Source organism: Crotalus tigris, unplaced genomic scaffold (assembly GCF_016545835.1).
Source record: "Crotalus tigris isolate CLP2741 ecotype Arizona unplaced genomic scaffold, ASM1654583v1 scf7180000020145.1122116, whole genome shotgun sequence".
Classification (NCBI taxonomy): Eukaryota; Metazoa; Chordata; class Lepidosauria; order Squamata; family Viperidae; genus Crotalus; species Crotalus tigris.
In genome coordinates, this window is record NW_024097874.1 from 404889 (window position 1) to 413891 (window position 9003).

Sequence of the window (9003 nt, forward strand, 5' to 3'; positions counted from 1 at the left end):
ATAATTATCCCCATATCTCATCTCTTAATTAAACAAACATAAAAATATTTCATTAAACGTTCTTTACTAAATGTTTAGTAAGAACAAGCACATATATTCATATTCTCCTCTCTCTCCCAACAAAGCACTTACTTGGAAAGTAGGACAAGGACCTGCAGAATTAACCAAAGGGGTTTATTTTCCTTTATTCACAAAAGTATTCCAGCAGTGTTCAACAAATCTCTGTAAAGAGAGGAATACCTTCTTGTTAAGCCATTTTAGTTGGATGGGTTGGATTTGTATTGTTAAATGAGACATTTGTTTAATGAGTTTTGCCCCATTTTGCGACCTTTCTTACCACCGTCCCTAAGTGAATCACTGCAGTTGATAAGTTAGTAACCAGGCTGAGAAAGTGGAAATTACACATTGCTACTAAAAGGACTTGGGGTTCCCTGTCCGATGCAAGAAATATGATATTCAAGGGTGCTCCTAAAGAAAAGGCTGTGTGCAGGTAGAAAGGGTGATATTCCAGTAAGGGGGTGCAATGATTACAATAAGCTTCTGCATATAGAATAGAATAGAGCTGGAAGGGACCTTGGAGGTCTTCTAGTCCAGCCTCCTGCTCAAGCCCGTGCAGAAAAGAGGTGGGGTCTTTAAATAGTCATGTCCACTTTCCCCTTTTTTTTGCAATGACTGGTTGCAGACATCCACATCTCATGTGTATGCGTGTTAGGTTTGGAAGCCTCCGTGTGCGTGTGCGTGTACACAGACATAGGCTGACTTAGGAGCAAAAACACTGCTGGTAGATGTTGTGGGATTTTTGCATGCAGTTTACTTGTGGGGGGGGGGAGAAGGAAGCGCGGAGCAGCCAGTCAGAACCCAGATTGTTTGCTTATTGAGAGAGGGAAAGAAAGGAAAGAAAGAAAGGGAGGGAAGGAAGACAAGAAAGGAAGAAGAAAGGCAGGAAGAATATGGGAAGGAAGGAAGAAAGGAAAAAAGATAAAGAAAACAGGAAGAAAAGGAGGGAGGGAGGGAGAGAAGGAAGGGGAAGGAAGATATAACTTTCAGCAAAGCTGCCTCCCTGCAAAAGAAACACATTCGCACTTATGTGAGCAGACACAAGCAGCTCCGCCGTCAGCCTCGCACCAGATATTGCGGGATTTTTGCATGCAGTTTACTTGTGGAGGGGGAAGGAGGAGGAAGCGTGGAGCAGCCAGTCAGAACTCAGATTGTTTGCTTATTGAGAGAGGGAAAGAAAAGAAAAGAAAGAAAAAAGAGAGAGAGAGAAGAGAAGAAGGAAGAAAGGCAGCAAGCGCGCCGGCCAGATGACGCCGAGGCTGCTTTTGAAACTGAAAGCATCGGGCCAAGCGGAACGGCTTGCCTCGGTGCTGGTAGGTGCCCCTTTGGAAGAGGCGCCATCACACATACCCTCCCACGCTCTCTCCCGGGCTGGGAATCTTTTCCTTCCTTCTCCTGGCCTACTGCAAGTCCCCAGAGAAAAGGGCTACTCACCTTTCCAACAGTCCATGCAGACTGAAGAGAAAGAAGAGGTTTGTGGGCAGTCCCACAAACGGCTTGTGGGCAGTCCCACAAACCAAAGGAGGTTAACCAATCAATTTAAACTTCACAAGTTTTTTTTTTTTAGTGAGAAGTTTGAATTGATTGGTTGAACTTTTTTAGCCCCATTTTTTGGGGGGTAATCCACATGGGCTGGGAGCAGCAGGAGCTGACTTAAAGAACCGCATGCGGCTCCAGAGCCACGGGTTGCTGACCCATCTTCTAGTCCAAAATATACCATTTTAGGTAGGTGACTGTCTATACTTTTCTTAAAACCCTCCAGTGATTGAAGCACCTGCAACCCTGTTTGAGGAATGCCACAAGTTCTATAAAAGGAAACATCAGAAACCTCTGCTGATAATCAGAAACAAGTCATTAGCCTTTATCAAGTTAACAATTTCCATATTTTTTCACTCCACCTTCAGGTCTGAATGGAAAGAGAGTGCTTGCACTTAAAGCGGTATATAAGTCTCATAAATAAATAAATAAATAAATAAATAATCCTGAGATCTGTTGACTAAAAAGAATCACGCCAGAATTGAAGTAGTCAATTTCTCACCTATACTCTCAATAGAAAATAAGAAATGAAATTCAAGATTTCTCTAAACTCATCATTGTTTGCTTCATGTGCACTTCCTTGTGTGCAATGATTTAGACCTGAAGAATTGCTCACAGATTGGAAATTACAAATGTTTCTCCCCTGTGTGATATATGATGAATAAGGTTAGACCTAAGACTGAAAACCTTTCCAAAATCTGGACACTTTTATGGTTTCTCTCCTGTATGCGTCCTCTGATGTCTCACCAGGTTGAAATTCACATTGAAAGATTTCCCACAATCAGGACATTCAAAGGGCTTTTCTCCAGTGTGAGTCCTTTGGTGTATCACAAGCTTAGAATGGCAACTGAAACCTTTCCCACATTCAGCACATTCAAATGGTTTGTCTCCTGTGTGAATCCTGTGGTGTATCACCAGTTGGGAATTCGTCTTGAAACTTTTCCTACATTCAGGACATTCAAAGGGTTTCTCTCCTGTGTGAGTCCTCTGGTGTATCACCAGTTGGGAATTCTGAGTGAACCTTTTCCGACAATCCGGACATTCAAAGGGTTTCTCTCCTGTGTGAGTCCTCTGGTGTATCACCATGTGGGATTTCTGACTGAATATTTTCCCACAAACTGGACACTCATATGGTTTCTCTCCTGTGTGAGTCCTCTGGTGGTTCACCATGTTGACATGTTTACTGAAACTTTTCCCACAAATTGGACACTCATATGGTTTCTCTCCTGTGTGAGTCCTCTGATGCATCACCAGGCTGGAATTTTGTATGAAAGATTTCCCACAATCAGGACATTCAAAGGGTTTCTCTCCTGTGTGAGTCCTCTGATGTATCACCAGGCTGGAATTATTTGTGAAAGATTTCCCACATTCAGGACATTCAAAGGGCTTTTCTCCAGTGTGAGTCCTTTGGTGTATCACAAGCTTAGAATGGGAACTGAAACCTTTCCCACATTCAGCACATTTAAATGGTTTGTCTCCTGTGTGAATCCTGTGGTGTATCACCAGTTGGGAATTCGTCTTGAAACTTTTTCTACATTCAGGACATTCAAAGGGTTTCTCTCCTGTGTGAGTCCTCTGATGTATCACCAGGTTGAAACTGCAAGTGAAATGTTTCCGACATACTGGACACTCATATGGTTTCTCTCCTGTGTGAGTCCTCTGATGTATCACCAGGCTGGAATTATTTGTGAAAGATTTCCCACATTCAGGACATTCAAAGGGTTTCTCTCCTGTGTGAGTCCTCTGATGTATCACTAAGCTGGAACTGCAGCTGTAATATTTCCCACAATTCGGACATTCGAAGGGTTTCTCTCCTGTGTGAGTCCTCTGATGTATCACCAGGCTGGAATTGTGTCTGAAAGATTTCCCACAATCAGGACATTCAAAGGGCTTTTCTCCAGTGTGAGTCCTTTGGTGTATCACAAGCTTAGAATGGGAACTGAAACCTTTCCCACATTCAGCACATTCAAATGGTTTGTCTCCTGTGTGAATCCTGTGGTGTATCACCAGTTGGGAATTCGTCTTGAAACTTTTTCTACATTCAGGACATTCAAAGGGTTTCTCTCCTGTGTGAGTCCTCTGGTGTATCACCAGTTGGGAATTCTGAGTGAACCTTTTCCGACAATCCGGACATTCAAAGGGTTTCTCTCCTGTGTGAGTCCTCTGGTGTATCACCATGTGGGATTTCTGACTGAATATTTTCCCACAAACTGGACACTCATATGGTTTCTCTCCTGTGTGAGTCCTCTGGTGGTTCACCATGTTGACATGTTTACTGAAACTTTTCCCACAAATTGGACACTCATATGGTTTCTCTCCTGTGTGAGTCCTCTGATGAATCACCAGGCTGGAATTTTGTATGAAAAATTTCCCACAATCAGGACATTCAAAGGGTTTCTCTCCTGTGTGAGTCCTCTGATGTATCACCAGGTTGAAACTGCAAATGAAATGTTTCCCACATACTGGACACTCATATGGTTTCTCTCCTGTGTGAGTCCTCTGATGTATCATCAGGCTGGAATTATTTGTGAAAGATCTCCCACATTCAGGACATTCAAAGGGTTTCTCTCCTGTGTGAGTCCTCTGATGTATCACCAGGCTGGAATTGTGTCTGAAAGATTTCCCACAATCATGACATTCAAAGGGTTTGTCTCCTGTGTGAATCCTCTGATGTATCACCAGGCTCGAAGTGCAACTGAAACCTTTCCCACACTCAGGACATTCAAATGGTTTCTCTCCTGTGTGAGACCTCTGATGTGTCATCAGGCTGTAATTCCGAGTGAAAGATTTCCCACATTCAGGACATTCAAAGGGTTTCTCTCCTGTGTGAGTCCTTTGGTGTATCACCAGTTTGGAACTGTAAGTGAATCCTTTCCCACACTCAGGACATTCAAAGGGTTTCTCTCCTGTGTGAGTCCTCTGATGCGTCACTAGGGTGGAATTCTGACTGAAACTTTTCCCACATTCAGCACGTTCAAAGGGTTTCTCTCCTGTGTGAGTCCTCTGATGTGTCATCACGCTATAATTCTGAGTGAAATATTTCCCACATTAAGTACGTTCAAAGGGTTTCTCTCCTGTGTGGGTCCTCTGATGTGTCATCAGGCTATAATTCTGAGTGAAAGATTTCCCACATTCAGGACATTCAAAGGGTTTCTCTCCTGTGTGAGTCCTCTGGTATCTCACTAGGCTGGAACTGCAACTAAAACTTTTCCCACATTCAGGACATTCAAATGCATTCAAATGCATTTACTACATTGGGAGCACTTATAGGGCATCTGTCTTGTGTGGGTCCTTTTATGAACCACAAGGGAGATATTCTGACCAAAGATTTTGTTACATTAGTAGCATTTGTATGTCTTTTTTCCAGTTTGGATCCTCTTGTATTTAATCACCTATGCTTTTGCAATCTGTGCTTTATACCACAATAGTGACATCTGTGGACGTTCTCCACCACTGATATACTGTATATGGTCCCTTGTTTAGTGATGCTTTGATTTCACCTACTGTTTTCTTCCTCCCATTGGGAGTTCTGCATTATTGTCTGCCCTATTTGAGTATCCAATTGACCTTTTCTTTCCTATTGACTTCCAGATATTTCCCTCTTTTTCTGAATGAAAAAATGATCCCCTTCACCTTGTTATGTAACCTATCCTTCTGTTCCGCATACTCTACTATTTCCAGCTTGAAATCTCTTCTTGATTTTCTCTTGCCTTTCACCTGCTCGGATGGGACAATTGTGTAATTTTCTGAAGGAAATGGAAAATATTTTGATTTCTGGCTTGATTTGCTTTCCTTTTCAAAAGTTATTCTCACTTCTCCAGAGTGCTCTTGTTATCCTCTTTGTCTACAAGATTCAAAGAAAAGTGTAACTTTAATTGTTAATACACTGCTTGCAGATGTGAAAAAAAGGAAAAAAATATACATTACATTTAAAAAGCAAACATGCCATAATGCTAACCTATTACATTAATTATGATTCATCGGTAATTCCAGAGATCCAAATTAAAATATCCCTTCAATCATGACATTCCCTTGACTTGCAACAACCATAAACTATAAGCGCTGCTACGGGTTATCATAAAATATAACTGGAAGTCTGGGGTATAGAGTATACAATTCCAGATACATGGAAAGAGTAATATAAATACACATACCTATAATTATATCTATGTGGGAAAATTCATGTTTTCAGCCTGAAAAAGAAAAAATATTACTGTCAAACCTTCTGAGTTAATTTTAAGAGTTGTGGGGGCTTTAAATGATGAAATGATAACTAAAGCCTCTGAAAAGATTTGCACATGGAACTCCTCGGCTACAAATAAGGGCAAAAACTACTCTCCAAAATCCCTCTGCTGATATCCCAATTGAAGTACTCCTCACTTAATGACTGCAATTGAGACTGGATCTGTGTCATTAAGCAGCCTGATCATTAAGTATGATGTTATGGCCCCTCTTCTGTTTAATTTATTCTTATCTGACCTGGCCTCTTACATTGAACGCATTGAGTCCCATGCCCCAAAGTTGTTAAATACGAAGATTCCGCTTCTTCTTTATACTGACAATGCGGTCGTTCTATCGCAATCAAGGCTTGGTCTAAAAAGATTACTTTTTGCATTTGGGTCCTACTGTGCTGAGAACCATTTGTCTATTAATTATGACAAATCCAAAGTATTGGTGTTCTCTAGAGCCTGGAAATCATACAACTGGGCTATCAATGGTAATGTTGTTAGGCAGGTTTTCCATTTTAAGTATTTCGGTATTCAATTTCAGAATACTGGTGCTTGGACTAAACATCAAACCCAGGTGCTGAATTTAGCCTCCTGTAGCCATCAGCAGATTATAAGATTCTTTTTTACCCAAGGAGGCCAGTTTATTCCTTCTGCTCTGCATATATATAAAGCCAAAACCCTGGTCCAAACTCTTTATGCAATTTCCATATGGATACAAGGCTTCATGGATTGTACTGAAAGAACCCAGGCTGTTTTTCTTAGGAAACTTCTGGGTCTTCCTCCCTGTGTTGGATTTGCTTCGATGTACCTGGAACTGGGCATTCGTTCAGTCGAATGCATGGCGTGGATTAACACCTTCAAATGGTGGTTTCAGGTGCTCTTTTCAGCAGTCCCTGGTAGCTACCTCTCCCTGGTGTTTGCCAACTCTCATACTTCTCATTGGGAGAGGGAGCTGATGAAGAAACTCCACTTCCTAGGTTTTACAGGGGATGCTCTGGGAGATTACGGTCTCAAGGACGCCCAGTTTAGGGTAGTCCAACGACTTGTGGACATAGATTTGCAATACTTAAGAGCCAGAGCCAACAAAACCTGCTCCCCTTTGATCTTCAGCCATTCTAATAATTATGGATTGAGGATGGCTTCATATTTTTATACTCTAACCATCCCCAAGTATAGAAGAGTCTTTTCCCTAGCCCGTTTCAATGTTTTGCCCTCAGCACTACTCGACGGGCGATTCAAGAGGCTCCTGTTTAGTGAGCAACTATGCCCCTGTGATAGGACTGAAATTGAAACTGTGGAGCATGTCTTATCATACTGCCCTATGTATAACACAGCCAGAATTACTGTCTCTCCTTGGAATTGATCCCTCTGGTTCTAATGTTAGTAATTTGGTCTTATATTGTCTGGGGGATGGCTCCTCCTATATTACTTCTCAGGTTTCTAAATTTCTTTTAAGATCTGTAACTATTAGAGGAAAACATAGTAATTCCCTTTGGCCAAGGCTTCTGGTGTTAATTGTTTGTGATTATATTTTTCTTGTGTTTTCTTTTGTTGCACTGCATTTTGGTCTGTGACCGCAAAATGAAAATTATTATTATTAGTATGATGTTAGCATGATAATGCCAACTTAGATCTGTTCCTCTGGACTTGCTAAGCAAATCACCATGGGTTGTTAAAGGCAATTTCACATGACTGTGGCTTGCAATTTTCTGCCGGTATACCCATTGATTTTGCTTGTAAGAAGCTAGCTGGGAAGGTCACAGATGGGGATCATGAATGTGGGATACTGCAGCCACCATAAATGTGCATCAATTGGCAACATCCAAATTGGTGCAACTCCCTTTTCTGCTTTTTCATAATCATAAGCGCAGAGAAGAAGTGGTAAATGAGGACTATTTATACAACTGAACATCCTGAAAGGTCTTCCATAGCTATTCTTTCAGAAGTGCTGGCTTAACCACAGTTGAACCTCATCAATACAAGTATGGGGCGTCAGTTGGAAATACCGTGCTTGTTAGCCATAAATAGAAGTAAACAAATAAAAATCCCAGAAAAAAATAGTGGCAGTTTTAGTCTGACATTGTTGCCAAGAAAACAGCAGGTCCACAAGAGAATAATGAGAGTTGAAAGAGACCTCAGAGGTCTTCTAGTCCAATCCTCTGCTTAGGTAGGAAATCCTATATTATTCTTGACAAATGGCTGTCCAATCTCTTCTTAAAAACCTCCAGTGATGAAACACCCACAATGTCTGGAGGGAAGCTGTTTCATTAATTGTTCTCACTGACAGGAACTTTCTCCTAATTCTAGACTCCATCTGTTACTTCTTGTTCTGCTCTATGACACTTTGGCGCATGGATAAATCCCCTCTTCTATGTGACAGCCCTTCCAATTTTGAAAGATTGCCATCATCTAAACACAAACTCTCCATGCCGCACTTTAATCCAACAACTGAAGCCTCTGCAGCCCAAACAATAAACTGGCTCTTCTGCACAGCAGTCTCTGTTCCCCAAAAGGCCCTGCAGGCAGTTATTGGAGCTCCCAGGCCTGTCCCTTGACCGGAAATTCTGTTATCTTTCTGAATATTATCACAGAACCCCTTTGACCTCTTTCGAAAGCTGTTTGTAAAAAACAGTGGAAAGCTTTTTCAGGGTAGATTATTCAGACCTTAAAAAAACTAAAATTAATATTGAAAGACTCTGCAGACAGGGCTGTTCACTGACACGGGCAGAGAGAAACAGGGATGCAGCAGTCACCAGAGAGGGAATCTGGGCACGTAAGAGAGGCAGATTCAGGAGCTCCATCCCAAAGGAAGCCCACCTGGACAGGGCTGCCCATCGTCCCACCTGGATCCCTCTCTCGGGTCTCCCTCACCCGCCTTCCAGACGCCCCTGGCCTCACCTTCCAGCTGCTGCTTCGATCCTGGGAAGAGCACAAAAGCCTCCCCGCACGCCTCCTTCCTCCCCTGAGCGCTCCGGAAGAGGAAGTTGCTCTGCCCGTGCGAGAGCTTTTCGCTGAGTGCAGAAAAGAGCAGCCTGTACTCTCAGAGGACAATCACCCAAGTATGAGCTAGCGATGGGATGCAGCAAAGTTGCAAAGGACGGTCGCTGGGAGGCGGAAACGACCGGAGAGCAGATAAATCACTGAAAACCTCTCTAGACGCCAAAAGCCGAGATAGGTCAGA

At 42.4% G+C, this 9003-nt stretch overlaps 1 protein-coding gene and 1 pseudogene across 4 annotated transcripts in view; both read right to left on the reverse strand.

The window, feature by feature from the left end:
- The window catches only part of LOC120318225 (zinc finger protein 420-like), a 31732-nt gene extending 22913 nt beyond the window's left edge, over positions 1 to 8819 (reverse strand). For 2 of the 4 annotated variants that reach the window (XM_039365645.1, XM_039365646.1), the window contains exons 1-3: positions 8721 to 8819; positions 5748 to 5786; positions 133 to 222 (exon numbers count right to left, since the gene is read on the reverse strand). The gene's annotated coding sequence lies outside the window, so the exon portion shown is untranslated. Of the gene's footprint in view, positions 1 to 132; positions 223 to 5226; positions 5307 to 5747; positions 5787 to 8720 lie in introns of those variants that run through there. The other 2 variants (XM_039365647.1, XM_039365648.1) reach the window with 2 other exon arrangements.
- Positions 1597 to 5233, reverse strand: LOC120318238 (annotated as a pseudogene).
- Positions 8820 to 9003: the final 184 nt, after the last annotated feature.